Here is a 23,507-nt window from a genome sequence, read left to right on the forward strand (position 1 = left end):
CTAAAAGCTTTATTTCATATACACTGTGCTTAGATTAAGGGAAAACCCAATTTGCCATTGCACAGTTGGTATGGAGGCTCAGTTCTAAGGCTTCTCTTATTTTTAGTATTTCTTGACTAAGTGAGTAAGCAGTTGCTGATCCAAGGCCAAGAAATCTGAGATGACTCTGAGATCACTTCCTAGTTTTATTTCTTGGATACATACATGACAAGCACTGACTGAAGGATCAATCTGTAGATTTCTAACTTAAGACAATGTGGTGGACTTTAATCTTCCTTTCCTACCTGTTCCTGCTGGTTTGAATTCAATCAAATTTGAATGTTAGCAATAATCTTGACATTGTGAAAGCAAGCTTCCAGTTCACAAACAATCAGAACGTGGAATTTGACAGAGGCTTTCTCCATATCCTTCTCTACTGCTTACTGGTAAGAACTAATTACATTGAATATTTTCAAAAACACAGGATACAGGTTTTTTATGAAATCTATTATTTGGGAACAAAACAGTTATTCCACTAATTGATTCAACCTTAAGTCTGTTTATTAAATTTACGGAATTCATTAGTGAAACAATGTTCACACATGTGAATTCAAGTTCCATGTCAAACCATGTTTTGTACAGACCCAAAATGTTAATAGTTAGAAACAGTGAAGTTAAAAATTGAGTAAAAATAATTTATACAAAATAAGGAAGTCGGTTTTCAAAAATATAAATCACCAAGACCGCTAATAAAATATGAAGCCTGATTAAAGGTTTCTATCCTCATTTATCTTTCATACTTCAGCAACACCAACTTAAGTTGCACCTTTAACGTACAACGCAAAGCACTGATTATCAGTCAAAATCCGACACTCAGTCATCTAAGGACATAGTCGGATAAGTGACCCAAAGCTTTGGCAAAGGGATAGGTTTGAAAGAATATGTGTAAAAGAGGAGAGCCAGAGAGATTGAGGAAGGGAATTCGGAACTTGGGCTCTAGGCTACAGGAAGCAGGACCAGTAAAGAAGAGTCAAAGAAAATTGGATGCACATGTGACCAAAACTGGAGGAATATAAAGTTCCCAGAGGGTTATTAGGGTGCGAAAGGTATTGCTGGACTGAGAGTTAATATTGGTTGATGGGTGATCTGAACTTAGTATGCATTAGAAAATGAGAAGCTCACCGTTATGGAGGGTGACGAATGAAAGGCCAGTCAGAAGAGCATTAGAATAGTCAAATCTGGAGGTGAACAAAGCACAGATGAGGTAGGGATAATGCAATTGCACACAAGGATATGAAGGTAGTTGAACTTGGTGATCTGGGGTCTGGGCCGAAATTACAGCTCAGGGTTGAACAGTATCTGTTGCAAACAATCTGGCTTAGCCTCAGACAGTAACCAAGAAGGAGCAGGGAATGGTTAGTCAGGGAATGAAGTTTCTGGCAGGGAGTGAGGTTACGGATTTGATTTTCCTAACTTTTAACTGGAAGAAATTTCTGCCTCTCCATTGCTGGATGTTAGACAAAGAGTGATAATGTTATGAACAACGATATTGAGAGAGGTTTGTGGTAAAGTCAATCTAGGGTGTTGTCAATGTACATGTGGGATCTAATCCCAGAATATGGATTCAAAGGAAGACTTTGTTTTAATGTAATTAGGATGAAGCTTGAAAAACAACGGTATTCTGTATTATTTATTGGCATCACAACCCACAGATGGATAAGATCTTCAAAGATACAACTGAAAAGAAAATTTCACGTCATTACTAAGTTATTAATCTATTTTGTTGCATATATCAGGACATCTAACAACAGACCATCAAGAAGAACTTGACATTTGATTCTGAATTTAAAAAATCAAAGTACACACCCATCTCTATATTTCATTTATATACTGCTTCAATGTAGTATATAATCTGAAGTTGCAGCATTTCAATTGATCCTTACATTGGGTGATAGATTCTGAATGTCAAGAGCTAGTGACAACAGATATATCCAAATTTATGTCTCCGTTACTTGAATAGACCCAGAAAAATAGGATTATTCATGTATGCTCAGAGGTTATATAGTTGAGACATCTCAAATTATACAAGTATTAGATGTAATAAATTTAAATATTCAAAAGTAAACATTGCTAATAGGAGCAGGCATTATGTCACATTATATGTCAGGAAGAGATAACTGGTGAGTATGATGAGTACAGGTTCAATACATGAAAACATAAGAAATAGGAACAGGAGGAGACCATTTGGTCCTTTAAGTCTGGGCTGCTATTCAACAAGATCATACGTTATCTACCCCAGGCAGATAGGTTGTTTAGTTCTGTGCGGGCTTTCAGAGTAGCGGGATATGGATGTCAGGGCAGTTGCATGTTCCTCCTGCAGAATGTGGCAGGTGAGAGACACTTCACATGTCTCTGATGACTACATCTGCAGGAAGTGCACCCAACTCCAGCTCCTCGAAAACCGAGTTAGGGAACTGGAGCTGGATGAAGTACAGATCATCCGGGAGGCTGAGGGGGAAATTGTGAGGATGTACAAGGAGGTGGTCAGTCCCCAGATACAGGATAAGGACAACTGGGTTACTGTCAGGGGGAGAAAAGGGAACTGACGGTCAAGCAGGGATCCCCTGTGGCCGTTCCCCTCAGCAATAAGTATACCATTTTGAATACTGCTGGTGGGGACAGCCTACCAGGGGAAAGCCATAGTTGTCAGGTCTCTGACACTGAACCTGGCACTGTGACTCAGAAGGGAAGGGGGGAGAATAGAAAAAGGCTAGTGGTAGGGGACTCAAAAGTTAGACGGACTGACAGGAGATTTTGTGGTCAGGAACGGGACTCCTGGAAGGTATGTTGCCTCCCTGGTGCCTCCCTGGTCCGGGATGTCGCCGATTGGGTTTACAAGATTCTGAAGGGGGAGGATGAGCAGCCAGAAATTGTGGTACATATTGGCATCAATGATATAGCCAGGAAAGGGATTGAGGATCTGAAAAGTGACTACAGAGAGTTAGGTTGGAAGCTGAAGAGCAGGACAAGTAGAGTAATGATCTCAGGTTTGGTACCAGTGCCACGAGATAGTGAGATGAGGAACAGTCAGCGAATGCAGCTTAACATGTGGCTGCAAGGCTGGTGCAGGAGGGAGGGCTTCAGATACTTAGACCATTGGGATGCCTTCTGGGGAAGGTGGGACCTGTACCTGAACTGGAGGGGTACAAATGCCCTGGGTGGGAGATTTGCTCGTGCGATTCGGGAGGATTTAAACTAGTTTGATTGCTCGTGCGATTCGGGAGGATTTAAACTAGTTTGACAGGAGAGTGGGAATCAGAGCCACATGTCTGAGAGGGGGTCAGTTGCAGGTGGGGCAATGACAGGATGTATTGAATCTATCAGTTAAAGTGGGTCTGCTTTAATGCAAGAAGAGTCCGGAATAAGAGTGACGAACTTAGAGCATGGAACAATACTTGCGGCTACGATGTTGTGGCCATAACGGAGACGTGGGTTTCACAGGGGCAGGAATGGTTGCTTGGTTCCAGGGTTAGAAAGTTTAAAAAGAAGAGGGAGGGTGGAAAAAGAGGAGGGGTGTAGCATTACTAATCAGAGAGTGCATCACAGCTACAGAAATGAAGATTGTTGAGGAAGGTTTGTCTACTGAGTCAGTATGGGTGGAAGTTAGGAACAGCAAGGGAACAGCCACCGCATTGGGGGTTTTCTACAGACTACCTAAGGGCAGTAGAGAGATTGAAGAACTCATAGGCGAGCAGATTCTGGAAAAATTCAAAAGTAGCAGGGTTGTTGTTAAGGGTGATTTCAACTTTCCCAATATCGACTGGAACCTCCTAAGTGCAGATGGTTTGGTTGGAGCCGTTTTTGTCAGGTGTGTTCAGGAGGGTTTCCTTACTGACAAGGGGAGAGGCCATTTTGGATTTGATGCTCGGCAATGAGCTAGGACAGGTGTCAGATCTCGCAGTGGGAGAGCACTTTGGTGAAAGTGATCACAACTGCCTCACATTTAGCATAGCCTTGCAAAGTGAAAGGTGCAGTTACCGAGGGAAGATATGAAATTGGAGAAAAGGAAATGATGACGCTATCAGACAGGAGTTGGGAAGTATAGACTGGGAGCAATTGTTCCACAGAAAGGGCACAGCAGACGTGTGGAGACTATTTAAGGAGCAGTTGTTGTAAGTGATGCACAAATTTGTTCCTCTGAGACAGGTAAGAAGGGGTAAGATTCAGGAACCTTGGATGACGAGAACAGAGGAGCTACTCGTCAAAAGGAAGAAGGCAGCTTACTTAATGTGGAGGAAACAAGGATCTAGCACAGCTTTAGAGGATTACAGGCTTGCTCGAAAGAAGCTCAGAAATGGACTGAGGAGAGCCAGGAGGGGGCACAAAAAAGATTTGGCAAGAAGGATTAGGGAGAACCCAAAGGCGTTTTACTCGACCAGATTTATCCTAGGCTGCTCCAGGAAGCGAGAAAGGAGGTTGCTAAGCCACTGGCGAGGATCTTTGCCTTCTCACTCTCCACGGGAGTCGTACCGGAGGATTAAGGAGGCGAATGTTGTTCCACTTTTCAAGAAGGGTAATAGGGAAATCCCTGGCAATTACAGACCCAGTCAGTCTAACGTCTGTGGTCAGCAAAATTGTGGAAAGAATTCTGAGGGATAGGATTTATGACTATTTGGCAAAGCATAGTGTGATTAAAGGCAGTCAGCATGGCTTTGTGAGGGGCAGGTCATGCCTCACAAATCTAATTGAGCTCTTTGAGCAGGTGTCAAGACAGGTCGCCGACGGTCAAGCAGTGGATGTGCTGTATATGGACTTCAGCAAGGCATTTGATAATGAGCCATGATAGGCTCATTCATAAAGTCAAGAAATATGGGATACAGGAAGATTTGGCTATCTGGAATCAGAATTGGCTGGCTGACAGAAGTCAGAGAGTGGCTGTAGATGGAAAGTATTCTGTCTGGAAGACAGTGTTGAGTGGGGTCCAACAGGACTCTCTTCTTGGGCCTCTGCTCTTTATAGTTTTTATAAATGACTTGGATGAGGAGGTTGAGGGGTGGGTTAGTAAGTTTGCAGATGATACAAAGGTTGGAGGTGTCGTCGATAGTATAGAGGGCTACTGCAGGCTGCAGCGCAACATAGAGAGGATGCAGAGCTGGGCTGAGAAATGGCAGGTGGAGTTCAACCTGGATAAATGCGAAGTGAGGCATTTTGGAAGGTCCAACTCGAATGCTGAATATAGGATTAAAGACAGGGTTCTTGGCAGTGTGGAGGAACAGAGGGATCTGGGTATGAAAGTACATAGATCCTTCAAAGTTGCCACCCAAGTGGATAGGGTTGTTATGAAAGCATATGGTGTTTTGGCTTTCATTAATAGGGGTATCGAGTTTAAGAGCCACGAGGTTTTGCTGCAGCTCTACAAGACCCTGGTGAGACCACACTTGGAAAATTGTGTTCAGTTCTGGTCTCCCTACTATAGGAAGGATACAGAGGCTTTGGAGAAAGTGCAAAGAAGGTTTACCAGGATGCTGCCTGGACTGGAGAGCTTGCCTTATTAAGAAAGGTTGAATAAGCTTGGATCTTTCTCTCTGGAGAGAAGAAGGAAGAGAGGAGACCTGATCGAGGTATACAAGATAATGACAGGAATAGATAAAGTCAATAGCCAGAGACTTTCCCCCAGGGTAGGATTGACTGGTACGAGAAGTCATAGTTTGAAGATATTAGGAGGAAGGTATAAAGGAGATGTCAGAGGTAGGTTCTTTACGCAGAGAGTTGTGAATGCATGGAATGCGTTGCCAGCTGTGGTGGTAGAAGCAGAGTCATTGGGGACAGCTAAGTGACTGCTGGACATGCACATGGATAGCAGTGAGTTGAAGGGTGCGTTGGTTAAGTTACTATATTTCACATTAGGATTAAGTCTTGGCACAACATCGTGGGCCTAAGGGCCTGTTCTGTGCTGTACTTTTCTATGTTCTATGTTCAAATGGTCTTTTAAGAAGAAATGTGGTAAACTGATGAGTGATGGTGATGATAATGACCTCAGAATTTTCTACCTGGTCTGCGTGATGTTGAAATTGAATTGTATTGAAATTGTTTTATTTTTATGCCATTGAAATTAGTATTATTATTCATTGGGGAGAAGCAACCGAGTAATCAGTTTAATGGGTGAGGTTTGCATATTCTTTGTTGCCTATCTATATTTTGCCATAAGCATTGCATTAGGTCAAATGGTACAAATTTCTCAACTTATCAGCATTTAATAATTAATCCTTATATTTAAGAATACAAATACTGTGGTATGCTTACCATTGTCAGCTAATCAACTTCAATTTCTACTGCAATACCAGAATTCTACTCCACAAAAATGATAAAATATCTAGGTTTTTACAATAACATTACAAGATGTGTTTATCCATGAAAGGTAAGCTTTTTTTTGAAAGTCATGATTTGACTTTAATCATATTTGATACAACTTTAGTGACACAACAGAACGGCATCTCACAGGTTAACATAATAAAATTAAGTCTGGTTTGATAGGACATCTGATCCAACTGAAATATGCACTTAAAACTGAATGCAAATGCATCAATGATTTGTTTTTCTAATGATCTCACGTGTCCTATGATCAGTTTTAATGTTGTATATTTACAGATGAAAGTCCAATACCTTTTTTCACTGGTGAGATTCTGCCAGCGTTTAGCTGGAACTCTTGTTAGGTTCATGGCTAGCCCTCTCAAACTGGCAAATTGCTGGTGGGGTAGGAAATGGACTTTAGTTCTACCCTTAAACAATTCAGTTTGCCACTTTTTTGGCACTAATGTTGCTGAAGTAAAGATTCCCATAGTTGGCCACATGCCGTGATGGTGGAAAATATATTTCTCCCATTCTGCCAGCCTACCCCACTTCACAGGCTATCTCCAAAGGGCTGGGGATATTTAGCCATGCAATAACATTTCTCATGGGAGAACTTGGTGCCTATTGTGCCTATTTCTTGGGTTAAGAAAGGAAGTTGAAGGAGTTAATATTGAGGTGCAATTTCTCATACCCTTTTCACTCTGGAAATTCATGGATGCTTACCTAAAACAGGATCATTGAATATGTTAAACCCAGCATAAGTCACCTGGTTAAGACCCAAAGCAATGGATATAATATATTAGGATTTTCAGAATGCATTTGATAACGTACCACACATTAGGCCATATAGTGAGATAAAAGCACATGGAGTTGGTGGAAGTACATTAGCATGGATAGAGGATTGTCTAACTAATAGAAGACAGAGAGTTGGGATAAGGACAGCATTTTCAAGATGGAAACCTGCAGCTAATGTCATTCCACATGCATCAGTTCAATTATTTACGATATATATTAGTGAAGTCACAATTATTTACAACATAGATTAGTAATTTGGATAAGGAAAGTGAATGTACTACAGCCAAGTTTGTAAATACATAACAAGAGATGGGAAGGCACGTGATGATGGGAATACAAAAAGTCTGCAGAGCGATATGGGCAGGTTAAGCTAGTGAGCAAAAACTCCACAGGTGGAATATATTCTGGAAAAATATGAGATTATGCCCTTTGTCAGGAAGAATAAAGGAACTGAATATTATTTAAATGATGTAAGACTGCAGAAAGCTACCTCACACAGGGATCCTAATGCATCAATCACAAAAACTAGCTTCTAAATTCAATGGTAATGGGAAAAGCAAATGGAAAGCGGGCCTTGACTTCAAAAAAGAATGGAGTAGTCAGACACAGTTGAATACTGTGCACAACTTTGGTCCCCTTATCTAAGGAAAGATATACTGACATTAGAGGCAGTCCAGACAGTGTTCACGCAGCAGATCCTGGGAACGGAGGGACTGCCTTATGAGGAGACGTTGAGTATGTTGGTCTTGTCCTCATTGGACTTCAGAAGAATGACAGGCAACTTTATTGAAGCATAGAAGATTGCTGGGGAATGTCAGGGTAGATGCAGAGAGGTTGACTCCCTTATAGGAAAGTCAACGGGGCATAGTCTAAGAATAACGGATCACCTATTTAAAACAGAGATGAGGAGCAATTTCATCTCTGAGAAGATTGCAAATCTGAGGAATTCTTTAACACTGAGGGCTGTTGAGGCTGGGTCATTAAGTACAATCAAGGCTAGGATAGGCAGATTTTAAATCAATTAATGTAAAGCCACTATATTCATATCAGCCCCTAGAGCTACTTCCTCCTTCATCAGAAAGATGACTGGTGGTGGTTTAACCTGAGGGTCAACACACCTCAGTGAGGGAAGAGATTGAGGATAGTCCTTCATGGTAACATCAGGGAATCAAGGCTTATGGGGAAAAGGCAGGAAGGCACAGTTCAGATTTATCAGATCAATGAGCATCTTCTATTTATCTCTCTCCCTCCTACAAGCTGTGTGTGGATTGGCTCCATGTTAGAAGTGGATGAACCTTTTAAATACGTAAATAGATAAGCTGTACCATGTCATTACTGGGACATTCTGGTATTGAGTAAGTGAGGCCCAAGACCAAATTTCCAGGAAATTTTAATTGTCATCCCTAAGCCAATGTTACAGGCAAATCACCTGATCCATGCTGGATTTCAGTGCAGAATCAATTAACTTTTGCTCATCTTTCAAATTTACTTAATATAACCATTTGTAAACATCGTACAGTGATGGCTGAATTGATAGTTTTGTGGAGTTTGAATGTGGATAATTGGATATTTTCCACTCACTGTCATCCGTGCTGAATTATGCTGTCTCTGCAGAAGTATCTGAATATCAAAACAACATACTTAGAAATTCGGAAAAGCCCCAGCTCATGTTTCTTCATAATGATATTCCTGCCTTTGCACCAGTCTCGAGAGGAAAGTGCTATACATACAGTGCATCAACAAGTTTCAAGTTCCAGCAGAGAAAGATCTGTATGCAGTTGTAGCTGCTAACTGTTCAGAAACAGCAAATAACTGGGAGAATTATGTACCCAAGTCTGCACTCTTTTGCACTTTCAGATACCCAGATTGGTGAAGTTGCAGGTATTTGATGCTGCATTGGTCTTATGAGCTCTTTTGAGGATCTGCCTGTTATGATGGGATAGCGATGTTGTTGCAAGATGTAACATAGGCACTTATGAACTTAAGAGTTAGGAACAGGAATAGACCATTTGGCCCCTTGAGCTCACTCTGATATTCAATAATCATAGGTCATCTAATAGTGGCCTGAACTCCACTTTCCTACCTATCCCTCCTTAACCCTTGACTCACTTATTGGTCTAACCTCTGTCCAACTCAGTCTTGAGTATATTCAATGGCCCAGCATCTTCTCCTTTCTGGATTACAGAATTCCACAGCTTAATAACCCTTTGAAAGAAGAAATTCATTCTCATCCCTATTTTAAAGGGAAACCCTTTATTGTGAAACTGTGCTCTCTCAGCATATAACCTGTCTAGTCAACTCAGAATTGCACATATTTCAATAAAATCACTTCTCATTCCTGTAAATTCCTATGTGTATTGGCTTAGCCTGTTTTATTTTCCTCATAGTCTTTCATCCAAGGATTCAACCCAGAGAGCCTTCTCTTAACTGCTTCCAATGCAAGTATATATCTCTTTAAAAAAATCAAAACTGCGCTCAGTCCATTAGATGCAGTCTCACCATGCTCTATACAGTATAATGAGACTTTTACATTCCATTCCAGTGGCAATAAAGGCCAATATTCCACTTTAATAAGACAAGAATCATTTTGTGTACCTTTGCACAAGGACACCCAGAACTTTTTTCCATTCTGCAGTTTCCCTCCATTTAAATAATATTTTGCATTTCTATTCTTCCCAACAAAGCAGAATTTCTACTCCATCTGTGTATTTTTGGCTACTCCTTTAACCCTATCTGTATCCATTTGCATTGTCTTTATGTGAAACTTAGTGCCCTTTTCAATGGTGTGAAGTTGCAGAAGGATATATGGCCACCTTTCTGCTTCTATCCTGATTTATGTCTGTAGTGGGAAAGCTTGTGGACAATGTTCCTATTCCACTGCCAGTTGTGGTGCTTACGATGCACAATAGGACAAGTTAGCTCGACAGCTGCTTTGTAATGCAGAGTGATGCCAATAGCATGGGTTCAATTCCTGTACTTGCTGAGATTACCATGCAAGTCCCACCTTTTCAGCCTCTCCTCTCACCTGAGGCATGATGACTTCAGGTTAAACCATTACCAGTCATCTCTCCCTAATGAGGGTAGCAGCCCTGTGATCTGGTCGGACTAAGGTCCCTTCATCTAAACACAACACACCCACCTGAGGGATGTATCCTGCAACTGCTGGTATTCACCATTAAGAAAATGTTTTGATCTAATGTTCTTAAATTGCTGTGGATGACGTTACACTTCCCCACATTGATATTGATCTGCCATGGTTATGCCCTTAGTCTTCTAATATTCCTTTGTAAAAGTCTGCTCTAATCTGTACTATTTATAACAATTGCTGCTGAGATAATTTAACTTATTTTGGAATTACAGCCATAGCGTGGGAGCTAAGCATTTTACATTGAACTCCTTAATTACCACTTCCCATTGGTGTTTATTAAAAATCTTCCGTCTACTCTCATTGCCAGTCTGCACAGCTTGATTTCCTTTTGTCATGATTTCATCATAGCTTTTGTGTCAACTTCCCTAACATCAACTGTAAACTCTTTGGTCAACATTTATGCTGTACTTAGGTTACAAAGTCGAAAGATGTCTGTTCACTTTATGATAGAAGGTGTTTTCTGAATTTTAAAGTACATTTAAAGTACAGCTGCAGCTGCCTGAATACAGAACAGCTAAGAGCCGGGCTGTTCCAAAATAGATACCTGTAAAAATTGGCTTTTAAATGAATACCTGAGTTTTGGTTGCTGTTTTGATAACCATTCAAATTTAAACAATTAATTTAAATATGCCCAGGATACTAAAACTCAATTGAGTTTGTATTTATTGTATTGACAACATCGGACCAATGAGAGGGAACAATGTTGGGGGGTATAAAACCAGGGCATTTTGAAAATTGATCAAAGCAACTACCACCGAACAGCAGAGCAACCGCCGTAGAGTCAGCAAGCCCATCTAATATCAAAAGCTCTCAAAGAAATCAGAAGGCACTTATCAAAAGGTGCCTTTTCCTGTAAAAAAACACTTGCAGTACAAAGAAGGAAGTAGACCCAGGGAGAAAACAGCAGAATTGGAAAACCAGAAGGAAGACAGCATACGAGATTGTGTGGACTTGAGATTAAGTTAATGTAATGTTCAATAATTGTGTTATTGGAACATCATCTTGATAGAATTGTTAGTTAGGGATAAGAGTGTTTGGTTTGTTAATAGTTTTGTTTAGTGTTCACTGTTAGAGTTAGGAAAACAAATTTTTATTTTTCTTTAAATAGTGGAAATTAGGAGTTCTGTTTCACTCACTCACACATTTTAACAGATTACGAGGTGAGGTGAGTTTTTCTGGATGTTTGGTTTTAATTAACAGAGGGGTTCAACCTCCGCATCACAACACTTAACACAACATAAATATCTTACTGTGACTATGCAATCCAAACACAGAATATTAATTTAGCTGTGGAGGAAATGGGGGGGATGTGGGCAGCAATTTCCCATCGCAAACCATTGCGCTAGCTCCTTGCCTCAGGAGCACTTTGGAAGTTGGAGTGAGCCGGTAGACTTTTAGACTAATTAAAAGAGTTAAGAATGCTACTCTCAATATCCAGCCAGCATGTTGACCCCTACTGAGGCTGGAGGCTGTAACAAGGGTGATGAATGACCTTACAGTGGTAGACTTATGGGCCAATGTTCCATCATGCAATTAATGTCACCCTTCACCCATCATTCAGCACATGCTAGAAAGCCACAGTTATGCAACAATGAGTTTTTTTTTTAAAGAATTACAGTGGAAGTTCCCTTTCCTTCTCCTGCCTAGAGTGGTAATGTCCACCTCTGATGATGGAACTTGCAGAGCTGAAGGACCACATCTCAGCCCTCCAGCTGCAGGAGCCTACCCACCACCTTAAATTGTACAGCAATTGTGCCTCCTGTCTGCTAATGGACCAACTACTTGAAAGTTGTGTTCGATGTCAGATGCTGACACGATACAGGATCTGAAAAATGTGTTGCTGGAAAAGTGCAGCAGGTCCGGCAGCATCCAAGGAGCAGGAGAATCGAAGTTTCAGGATTTTCCTGCTCCTTGGATGCTGCCTGACCTGCTGTGCTTTTCCAGCAATACATTTTTCAGCTCTGATCTCCAGCATCTGCAGTCCTCACTTTCTCCACGATACAGGATCTGGAAATGATCCTGAGGTCCCACCTAGAAAGAAAAATCCTACCCCAGATTTTTCATCTCCACATTAAAATGTTTTCCAATTTCTTTTCATCTGCAATTTCTTTTGCTGTGAAAAATATTTGTAGTATCCAAATTAAGAGAGCTTTATTTACACTCAGCACTCACAATCATCCCAACTCCATTGTAGAGTGAGCAAATCAGACACTCCACAATTTTGATGGTATTGGGCCAGCTTTTGCAGGAGGTCATGGCTCTTAGGGGAGTCATGAAACAGTGGGGAGCCCCATCTGATATCACCTTTTTAACATAGAACATAGAACTATACAGCACAGAAAAAGGCCCTTCGGTCCACCATGCCTGTGCTGACCATGATGCCATTCTGAACTAATCCCATCAGCCTGCTCAAGGTCTGTATCTATTCCTTGCTGGTTCATGTATCTGTGTATCTAATCGCCTCTTAAATTTTGCTAATGCATCTGCATCTACCACCTCCCTGGCAACACATTACAATCCTCTGTGTAAAACTAATGCCCCATGCATCTCCTTTAAACTTTCCCCCTTTCACCTTAAAGCTATGCCCCCTAGTATTTGACATTTTCACTCTGGGAAAAAAGTCGCCCTTCAGCCTCTGACACTCTAGCAAAAGCAAATCAAGTTTGTCTAACCTCTCCTTATAACTAACGTACTCTAATCCAGGCATTATCCTGGTAAACCTATTTTGCAACCTCTCCAAAGCATCGACATCCTTCCTATTTTGTAGTGACCAGAACTGCGCACAGTATTCCAAACGTAGCCTAATTATAGTTTAATACAGCTGCAACATGACTTGCCAACCTTTATAATCAATGCCCCAATAGATGAACGCAAACATGCCGTACCCCTTCTTTGCCATCTCCCCTTGTGTTGTTACTTTCAGAAGCTAAGAAGTTGCATCGCAATATCCCTCGGGCTGTCAATGCTCCTCAGGGGCTTGCCATTTACTATATACTTTCCTCTTGCATGTGACCTCCTAAAATATATTACCTCACATTTGTCAGTTTAAACTCCATCTGCCATTTCTTCGCCTAACTTTCCGACTGATCTATACACTGCTGTTTCCTTTCAGAATCTTCCGCACTATTTACAACTCCACCAATTTTCATGTCATCTGCAAACTTACTAATCAAACCATCCCCATTTTCATCCAGATCATTTGTATATATATTGCAAACAACAGAGGTCCCAGCAAGTATTTCCAAATGCAAGTAAATCCTGTCCAATAATTTCCCTACCACTGATGTAAGGCTGACCAGGCTATAATTCTCTGTATTATCCCTGTTGCCCTTCTTAAACAAAGGAACAACACAAGCTATTTTCCAGTTTTCTGGGATCTCACGTCTAAAGGGGATACAAATATCTCAAGCCCCAGAAATCTCCTCCCTTGACTGTCTCTGTTTCCTGGGATAGATCCCATCAGGCTCTGGGGACTTATATATCTTAATGTTTTTCAAGAAAAGGGAAGCATTATGTAAGGTTTAGAAAACCTTGAGGAATATAAAGGAAGCAGAGAAAAGCTTGAACAAGGAATTAGGAGGGCCAAAAGGGACCAAGAAATCCCCTTGGCAAGTAAAATTAAGGAGAATCCCCAAGTATTTTACATATAGTTTAGGAGCAAGAGTGGAGTTAAAGAAAAGGTAGATTTACTCAAGGGTGAAGAAGTGAACTTATGCATGGAACCAGTATAAATGGCACTAAGGGAGACTCCGTCAATATTGGGGAAGTTAGAATCACCATTACATGTTGTCTTTACATCTTTCCCTGAACTGACTACATATCTGTTCCTCTATCTCCCGCTGACTCTTGGGAAGCTAATATTATAACCTCATCACAGTGATTACATCTTTTTTATCCCTGAGTTCTGCCCATCTCACCTCACTGGATCCTCCTCCTGACTCCGTCAGAGTCCTGATATCTGGAGGCAGGTCTTTAAACCTGTTCATTATAGCATTCACCAGGTCCCATTGCCATCATGGGCCTATGTCAGGAGGTGGTGAGCCCATCTCCAGCCTGTGCCCCATATCTCTGGCAATGCCAGGATGGAGGTAGAATCATAGAGTTGTGAAAATTCCCAACTACTGATTGCACTTAAAATGTAAAGATCTGGCCCCAGATGTTTTATGGAGGTAATATTTACGTTGTTTTTAAATAAATGTATGTTTTTGGGAGACTGAGAGGGAAAATAACTTTGACCTACTTTATGATACATTGTAGTTCTTTTTCCATCTTAAAAACTTAGGAAAGTATATTAAGCTGACAGAGAGAGGGAATTGTTTTAAATATATAGAATATGAAGAACAAATTGAGTACCTTTTTGATTTAAAGCTATTTCTGTTTTCAAAGTATTTCAACTCGCTTGCTATAGCCAGCTAATTATTTCATCTATAAAAACATAAGAAATTGGAGCAGATCCCATTTTTTGTCCATTCACTTTACCTGCTGTTACCCCCTGCACTCTTTGTGTCCTCTTGCCAGTTTACACACCCACACAGCTTTGAATAATCTATTCACCTTCACCGAATAATAATAGATTCTAGCACTTTCCCAATGATTGATGTTCAGTTAACTGGCCTGTTATTCTCTGTATTCCCTTTCCCTCCTTTCTTAAATAGCAGTGTTACATTTTCTAACTTCCAATCTGCTGGGACCATTCCAGAATCCATGGAATCTTGGAAACTTATACCCAAATATCTCTACAGCTTTTTCTTCTGGAACTCTAGAATGTAAGCCATCAGATCCTCAGGATTTGTTGGACATTAGTCTCAAGTTTCTTCTCTGGACCTTGTCTGCTGATATTAATTACCTTAATTTTTACACTATTTTAATCCCTAGGTTACCTTCTGAATCTAATATTTTATTTGTGACTTGCACTGTGAAGACACACATTAAATATGTGATCAGTGTCATAGAGTCATAGGGTTGTGGTGCAGCATGGAAACAGACCCTGCAGTCCAACTTGTCTGTGCCAACCAGATATTCTAAATTAATCGAGTCAGGGAACATCTCTGGTACCAAACAACCCCACTGAAGTGGCTGACCACTTCAACTCTCTATCCCACTCCACAAAGGACATGCAAGTCCTGGGCCTCCTCTATTGCCAAATCCAAGCCACCTGATGCTTGGAGGAAGAACACCTCATTTTCTGCCTTGGGACCCTCCAATCAAACAACATCAACATCAACTTCATCAGTTTCCTCATCTCCCCTCCCCCCATCTCATCCCAGGTCCAATCTTCCAACTCAGCACCACCCTCTTGAACTGTCCTATCTGTCCATCTTCCTTCCAACCTATCTGTTCCACCCTGCCCTCTGACCTATCACCATCACCCCCCGACCTGCATCTATCTATCACTTTCCCAGCTGCCTCACCCCCACCCCCACCCCACCTATTTATCTCTCAGCCCCCTTCCCAACACCCCCCTACACATTCCTGATGCCTGCGGGTATGCCTGAAATGTTGATTCTCCTGGTCCTTGGATGCTGCCTGACCTGCTTTGTTTTTCCAGTGTCACACTTTTTGATTGTCGTCTCCAGCATCTGCATATGTCACTTCCTCCTGGCAGTCTGGGTGACCATGGTGACCAGATGGTGGCTCCGGCTGGAGCAACTCAAGTTTTGAGCATTGGGGCTTGTGGAAACTGGAGGCATTATGGTGGATTGATGACGCTGAGGGGTTCATGGGTAGGACAGGGTCACCATGTAGAGAGGAAATGGGCCACTGCAAGACAGAAGAAGGGGACCGGGCAGATAGTGAGGGAACCTCCCATGTGCATCTCACTTGTAAACCATTTATTGGCCTCAGAAAATAGTGTGAGAGAAAGCTTCTCTGTAGACGCCAGTCAGAGCCAAGGTCATAGGACTATGGGTGGTCCACCTGCTTGGGAGATCGGAAGTGTGGAAGGACAATAGTGGGAGGACATTTGTTAGTGAGGGGAATAGACAGTTGCTTTTGTAGTCGTAGAGGTGACTCCAGAGTGTTGCCTTCCAGGTGCCAGAGTCAAGGATGTCGTGAATGGCTGCAGGCAATTCTGAAAGAGGAGAATGAACATCAGATGTTAAGCTCCATGTTGGTGCTAATGACATTAGAAGAGAGGGAAATGAGATTTCTCTGTAACTCAAACTTTCCAGTCCTTGTAAAGCTTTTTGTACTTTTTAAAATTGCGAGCTGAAATAAGAAAAGACTATTTTAAAACCAGTGTTTTAAAGGATTACTGCATGTCTTGAAAAGCAAGTAACCTGACCCTTACAACAAGCATTGTGTAAAACAGTGAAGGGCCCACAAGCCTCATTCTTGATGAAGGGCTTATGCCTGAAACATCGATTTTCCTGCTCCTCGATACTGCTTGACCAGCTGTGCTTTTCCAGCGCCACACTCTTGACTCTGATCTCCAGTATCTGCAGTCCTCACTTTCTCCCATTGTGTAAACAGTTGCTTGAACAAGCAATAATTGAAGTGGTTGCAGACAAATCAGAGCCAAGGGGCTCTGTATACAGATGCAGTTGGGTGGCAACAAGATTAGATTAGATTAGGTTAGATTACTTACAGTGTGGAAACAGGCCCTTCGGCCCAACAAGTGCACACCAACCCTCCGAAGAGCAACCAACCCAGACCCATTACCCTACATTTACCCCTTCACCTAACACTACGGGTAATTTAGCATAGCCAATTCACCTAACCCGCACATTTTTGGACTGTGGGAGGAAACCAGAGCACCCGGAGGAAGTTGATTGATCAATGGACTAGTGACCAGTTATTAATTCTGTCTGCCCACAACCATGTGATTGGTTCTCAGGTAACTGAATGCTCACGATACAGCGAGAAGTGTTCTGATCTCCACCAATACAGGAACAGTGTCTCTGTTCTCTGCAGTAAAATCCATTTTAAAACTGAAGCAAACTGGTTCATCTTTGCTTCAGCAGTTGTTGTAAATGTGACAAGTCAAGGACCTTTATTAAGTGAACCACCCACTGTGTGTCTCTTGCAAATCAGGGGAAGCACCTGCAAAAAGATGATTGGAAAGCAAAGTACTGACTAGTATAAGAATCATCAGATGATCTCTGCAATTCGTGAACAGGATCCACTAAATTGCCTTCCAGCTCTACTTCGCCCCTAATTACTCTATGTGTGTTTGTGCTTAAGGGGGAGTTGATAAGGAGATTAGAGTTTTAATTTGTAGTGACTAGATTCCCTAAAGTATGGAAACAGGCCCTTTGGTCCAAGTCCACATCGACCTTCCGAAGAGTAACCCACCCAGACCCATTCCCCTATCCTTCCCTCACCAGCAACAAACTTGAAATTGGCTTGAGGATACTAAGTACTGAAGGGCTGAAGCTCTTACTAAATTTAAGGGCTAGAGTGCAGTTGGAAATAGCTACATCTTAGCAACAGAAAGTTACATCTTACACTAGGTTGTCTAACATCACTCTCGCTAAAAGGTTGAACACCATATGACTTACAAAAGCAATCCCTTGGGTAATATTTGTTAATTATAACTGTCCTGAAATTGAGAAGCAGTCCACGAAGAATTAAATATCTTACAAAACATAGTTATGCAAGACATGAGTGAGATGTAAAGTTTTTAATATTCTTGAAATTTGTTACCCTGGAAGTAAAATGGCAGCAACCTGCCATGTCCAGACAGAAAAGAAAGAATGGTTCAGAAGACTAGATTGCAAAGTAATCAGCTTCTTGCAGTTCCTTCAGTCACATTATAGATTGAAGTTTGTGGCTGGTTGACATTCTCCCCTGGTTCACATCCAAGAGAAGGAGCTGGAAGACTGTTGCAGCTGTTATAAATATCTGCCTGTCTCCTTGCCCAACCAAAAGACAAATTACAGCCACATATCAAAAGAATGTGTAAGAAGAAGCTGTTCTTTCATTTATCAAACAGTACAAGAGCTTTTTTCAATAAATTGCACACTCCAGTTTAGAATTATTCCATCATTTACCTTGATTTCAAGAAACACTTTATAATTACAACTCCTGGGCACAAAAGGTATTACTAGCACATTTAAACCTTAGTAAAAACTTTCAAAGCGAAGTTCTAAATTTAATATGATTGATAGAGCATAAAAATAGTACAAGGGTCTACAAGGCAGGATGGTGACAAACTAAAGCTGTGTGAAATGTCTGATTTTCAATTATTGTCAAACATTTAACTGTCTGAACTGTATCTTGTAAACATGAATATTGTGATCTTATTTATTGAAAGTAGCTCAAATTGAAGTTAAGTGTGACAGAAATAACTATTTTTGTTGAGAAGGTCTTAATTTCTTTCATAATGTTCCAATTATAACCAGATGCAATGGAAGGAACAAAACCTTTGTGGCTAATAAATGTCAACATCCAGATCTATAGATTCTGTAGCAATAAGTACTTGCTGTGAAATGAGGTGACTTGATCATGTTAACAACGTTTAAGTAGCCATGCTTTACAATCCCAATTGACTAGCATGTAAACATTTTAAAAAAATAATTCACAGGGTTTGAGCACTGCTGAGCGGGCCAGCATTTATTGCCACCCTTAGTTGCCCTTGAGAAGGTGGTGGTGAGCTGCCATAGAGTCTTACTGCTTGGAAACAGACCCTTTAGCCCACGCCAACCAGACATCCCAATCGGACCTAGTCCATTTTGTCGGCATTTGGCCCTTATCCCTCCAAAGCTTTTCAATTTACATTCCCATCCACATGCATTCAAACATTGTAATTGTACCAGCCTCCACCACTTCCTCTGGCAGCTTGTTCCATATACACACCACACTCCATGTGAAAGAGTTACCCCTCAGGTTCTCTTCAAATCTTTCCCCTCTCATCTTAAAACCTATTCCCTATAGTTTTGGATCCTTGACTCTGGGAAAAAGGTCTTGTCTATTCACCCTGTCCATGTCCCTCCTGATTTTATACACTTCTATAAAGTCACCCCTCAGCCTCCAATGCTCCAGGGGAAATAACCTCAGCCTATTCAGCCTCTAAGTCAAACCCTCCAATCCTGGCAACATCCTTGTAAATCTTTTCTGCACCCTCACAAGTATAATAACATCTTGCCTATAGAAGAGCAACCAGAACTGTACACAGTATTCTAAAAGTGGCCTCATCAATGTCCTGTACAGCCACATCATGACATACCAACTCTTATACTGAATGCACTGACCAATGAAGGCAAGAATTCCAAGTGCGTTCTTCACTATCCTATCTACCTATGACTCAATTTTCAAGAAACTATAAACTTGCACTCTAGGTCTCTTTGTTTGGAGTCACTCCACAGGACCCTCCTTAATTGTATAAGTGCAGCTCTGGTTTGTCTTACCAAAATGTAATACCTGACATTTACCTAAATTAAACTCCCTCTGCCATTCCTCACCTTCTTGAACTATTGGATTCTACTTGCTGGAGTTGGACCCACCATGCAACTAGGGAGGGAATTCCAGAATTTTGACCCAGCAATGGTTAAGGAACAGCAATATATTTCTAGGTCAGAATGGCGAGTGGCTTTAGGAGGAGTTTGTAGGTGGTGGTGTCCCTATGTATCTGCTGTCTTTGTCCTTCTAGATTTAGTATCCATGTGTTTTGAAGATGCTGTCAGGCCTTGGTTGATTTTATTGAAGTCCATCTTATAGATAGCACACACTGTTGATACCAAGGATTGCTAGTGGAGGGACCGGCTAATCAAGCCGGCTTTTTTGTCCTGGGATGGTGTCAAGCTTCTTCAGTGTTGCTGGAACTACACCCATCCAGGCATGTGGGAGTATTCAATCACACTCCTGACTTGTGCCTTGTAGATGGTGGACTGGCTTTGGAGAGTCAGGAGGTGAGTTATCGCTGCCGTATTCCTAGCCTCTGACCTGCTCTGTTGCCACAGCATTTATATGGCGAGTCCAGTTCAGTTTCTGGACAGTGATAACCCCAAGATATTGATAGTGGGGTGTTCATTGATATTAATGCCATTGAATGTCAAGGGATGATGGTTAAATTGTTTTGTGTGGAGATGGTCAACGCTTGCCACTTGTGTGGCACTAATGCTACTTGCCACTTGTTAGCACAAACCTGGATATTGTCTAGATCTTGCTGTATTTGAACACAGACTGCTTCATTTTCTGATGAATTGAGGATGTTGCTGTACAGTGTGCGATCATCAGTGAACCTCCCCACTTCTGACTTTATGATGGAGGGAAGGTCATTGATGAAGCAGCTGAAGATGGTTGGACCTAGATGCTACCCAGAGGAATTCCTGCAGAGATGTCCTAGAGCTGAAATAATTAATCTCCAACAATTACAACCATTGTGCCAGGTATGGGTCCAAATAGTGGAGAGTATTCCCTCTGATTTCCATTGACTCCAGTTTTGCCACGGCTCCTTGATGCCACACTCGGCTGAATACAGCCTTGATGTCAAGGACTCTCACCTCACTTCAGGAGTTCAGCTGTTTTGTCCATGATTAACAAAGGCTGTCATGATAGCAGGAGCTGAGTGGCCCTGGTGGAAAACAAACTGGGTGCCACTGTGCAGGCTCTTGCTGAGCAGGTGCTGCTTGATAGCACTGCTGGTGACATCTCCCATCATTTTACTGTAGACCAAGACAAGATGATGGAGCAGTAAGTGGCTGGGTTGGATTTGCCCTGCTTTTTGTGTACAGAACATACCTAGGCAATCTTCCACATTGTTGAGTAAGCTGTGCGAGAGCATTGTTGAGTAAGCTTGGCTAAGAGTGTGGCACATTCTGGAGCACAAGCCTTCAGTACTAATGCTGGAATGTTGTCAGGGCCCACCACCGTTCATGACTCGGTGGCATAAAAATTAAGACCAACTGTAACCTTGATAGCCATCCAGCCATCCCAGCAGATGACACAGTCTAGTGATGATATCCTGGGGTATCCTTAACCTGTATCTGCATTGTGTTGCTGAGATGTAGAAAATGACAGTGAGGCCGGCAGATATGGTATTGCATTATTGTCCTCCAATTCCTTGTGGATTTTTAGTTGCTGTTTCTCCCCCTGGAGGATGTGTAGCAGTTGATGGAGGTTGTTGTTCTTGCTGGCACATTTTAATTGCTGCCTCCTTCAGTTAATCTTTGAATTTGAAGCAAACCACTAGGACTTCAGCTGGTGGCAATGTTCATGTCAGATACCTGAGCAGATAATCTGTGGGGAATGTCAAAAGAGACAACATTTTATTAATGGTACTACTGAACTATCACATCAATCATAATGAAACCTCATGTTAGGCCCTAACACTGTGGCAAGGAGGTTTCACAAGGAGGTCAATATCATGCCTGAATAAGGAGCTCTGATGTAGTTTAAATATATGTTGTACAATTGAAACATTCCTGCTTCAATGGGGGAAGTAGAATTCTGCCAGTAAGCCACAAAGGTTGGCTTTCCTCTTGCAAAAAAGGCAACCTTACACATTACAAACATACCCTCACATACTTACAATTCAGCGTGTAAATGTGGCAGCTCTGAAGTGTTTTCTTTAAGTGATAGCTATGGAATATTTTTCAGAAATGCTAATCTCAGGTGTTTTTTTTCAATAAGTGTCTGATTGCATTTGCTTCACTGATGTGACAAATAGGCATTAATCAGAACAATTTAAAAGTCATGTTTTATAATGTACATACTTGGACAGTGAATGACCTGCTAATTCAATCTGATGCCAGATGAGTTGCATTGGAATTAGTGGATGCATGATTAATAGAACTTCCCCCAGCAGGTGCAAACAATTGTACACCACTCCTGAAGAGAAAAACAGTAATTAATCCATCCAATCAACTGCATTAGCAGCCATTTTGAATGATTATTGCATAGTTGACTTTGGATCAAAGTTAACAAGGCTTCAACTTTGTGCCCTTGTGAGGGACTCACAGGCTTTGTCTGCCATGTAAATTGATTACCCCATTCCCCCATCCCTCACGTTCCTTGTGTGTTTAGTCCCCAATGACCCTCAGCCTCTCCTCATTTCTGTTCAGCTCTTTTATATTGTCATTAATGTCTCCAATTTACTCCCAGGGCCTTGTTGCTTTGCCCTAGTTTGCCATAAGCTCCCTCCATGTAGAGACTGGAATAATAGCAAATTTTTTTTTAGATTAGATTACTTACAGTGTGGAAACAGGCCTTTCGGCCCAACAAGTCCACACCGACCCGCCGAAGCGCAACCCACCCAGACCCATTCCCCTACACTTACCCCTTCACCTAACACAATGGGCAATTTAGCATGGCCAATTTACCTAACCTGCACATTTTTGGGAGGATTGTGGAAGGAAACCGGAGCACTCGGAGGAAATCCACGCAGACACGGGGAGAATGTGTAAGCTCCACACAGTCTGTCGCCTGGGCGGGAATTAAACCCGGGTCTCTGGCGCTGTGAGGCAGCAGTGCTAACCACTGTGTTGTGAAAATCCCCCACTTCTCTGAGTCCCACTCTTTCTTATCCTCTATAAGATCCTACACTTCTGTTTGGAATTGTTCCCTTTCATTGTATTTAATACTTCAGTGACCCAGTCCACTGAATCCCAAAACCAGATTAGAGTTGCCTGCTTTCCCTAGGACTCTAAGGATGAACCCAACTTGCTAATTGACCATTATCAAGTGAAACACCAGGACTAGTCACGGTCCACCACCCAGACTGATACCTCCATAGTACCTCAACAGGCCTGTAATTCCAGGACTGGATGCACTTGACCTGCAGGACTGACTGTGGCCAAAGCCCCAGACTGGAAGGACAGGAATTCCTGGACTCTGGTCGGACCAAGTGCTTGATTGGCTGTGACCAACCTTCTGGACTGAATCAGCTAACACCCTAAACTGTAGTCCCCCATAACTCCAGTAAGAACTAGTCTTCCCCTTTGCCTTTTAGACACGATCGTTTGCTTGAAGCACATGCAGTGTGTTTGCCAAGTAATCTGCTGGCATGTGGTGTAGATGTGACATTGCATTTTTTTAATATTTCAAAAATATACTTTATTCATAAAATATTTTGATGATCTGTACAATTGGTCATGCCATACATACGTAAACATTCCATTTCTTGGCATACAGAGACAGAGTAATCATTCATATACACAGGTCTGTATGATTACTATCCACATATTTAGCTGGGGGGGTCAGCGGAGCCCCCTTACTCCGTCGGCCCCCTGTGATTAGGCAGGCAGATGTTACACGGTGGTCTTTCCCCACCGCGCCTTGGCGGCAGCTGCCCCAA

General features: G+C 41.8%; 1 protein-coding gene across 1 annotated transcript in view; it reads left to right on the plus strand.

Annotated features, from left to right (window-relative positions):
- Nucleotides 1-207: 207 nt before the first annotated feature.
- myot (myotilin) overlaps nt 208-23,507 on the plus strand; it is a 145,280-nt gene continuing 121,980 nt past the window's right edge. Inside the window, exon 1 of the mRNA XM_043703556.1 lies at nt 208-425. The gene's annotated coding sequence lies outside the window, so the exon portion shown is untranslated. The remainder of the gene's footprint in view (nt 426-23,507) is intronic.

Source organism: Chiloscyllium plagiosum, chromosome 14 (assembly GCF_004010195.1).
Source record: "Chiloscyllium plagiosum isolate BGI_BamShark_2017 chromosome 14, ASM401019v2, whole genome shotgun sequence".
NCBI lineage: Eukaryota > Metazoa > Chordata > Chondrichthyes > Orectolobiformes > Hemiscylliidae > Chiloscyllium > Chiloscyllium plagiosum.